Here is a 699-nt window from a genome sequence, read left to right as displayed (position 1 = left end):
AGGGAAATAATCTTCAAACAGAAACCTTCCAGTATGCCCTATTGCCAAAGGGAATATGTAAAAACCTAGGATCCGAATGGAGAAAACCCCAAACTGACTGGTTGTTTTGGAATGCCCTTCAGTGGAGCTGATGCTCCTCTGGAAGTGGAATGAAGCCAGGAACTGGCCTTGAGTTAGTGAGCTGAGAGGTGATGGGCTTTGGGTGGGACATGTCTGTGTTTTGCTGTCATGGTCCTGTTTCTTCTGCAGAGCATTTTTTGGTTCTATAAAAGGCATCACTTAATGCTCCCAGCTTTGTTGATTAGACAAAATAATTTTCCAGGCTCATCCTCTGTGATTTCCAAGGGGTGCAGTAAAACAGTATGCCAAGCCCAATTTAGATAAGAACTATTATCTCTGAGGTTTGCTGATGTGCTTGGTAAGATACTTAAATTGCACCTGTGGGCTTATTATCCAGCCACACCACAAACCTCACTGTGGGCCTGAGACGAAGCTGCAGGAATAGGATTTTCATTTCACTCTTGTACCCATTATGCATTAGTCTGTTCCATAAGTCAGTGCTCGATTTGGCACAAATGATCAGCTCTGATTAGAGCTGCAGACATAGAAGGAAGAGCAAAGTTACCTCTGCATCTTGATTTACCTACTACCCGTGTCTCCTTATAAAACAGGACAGCCTTAAAAATGACCAGGCAGTGT

The sequence above is a fragment of the Corvus brachyrhynchos genome, unplaced genomic scaffold, assembly GCF_000691975.1.
Source record: "Corvus brachyrhynchos isolate BGI_N302 unplaced genomic scaffold, ASM69197v1 scaffold97, whole genome shotgun sequence".
In the NCBI taxonomy this organism is placed as follows: domain Eukaryota; kingdom Metazoa; phylum Chordata; class Aves; order Passeriformes; family Corvidae; genus Corvus; species Corvus brachyrhynchos.
The sequence above is the reverse complement of the archived record's forward strand: the minus strand, read 5'-3'. Positions refer to the sequence as shown.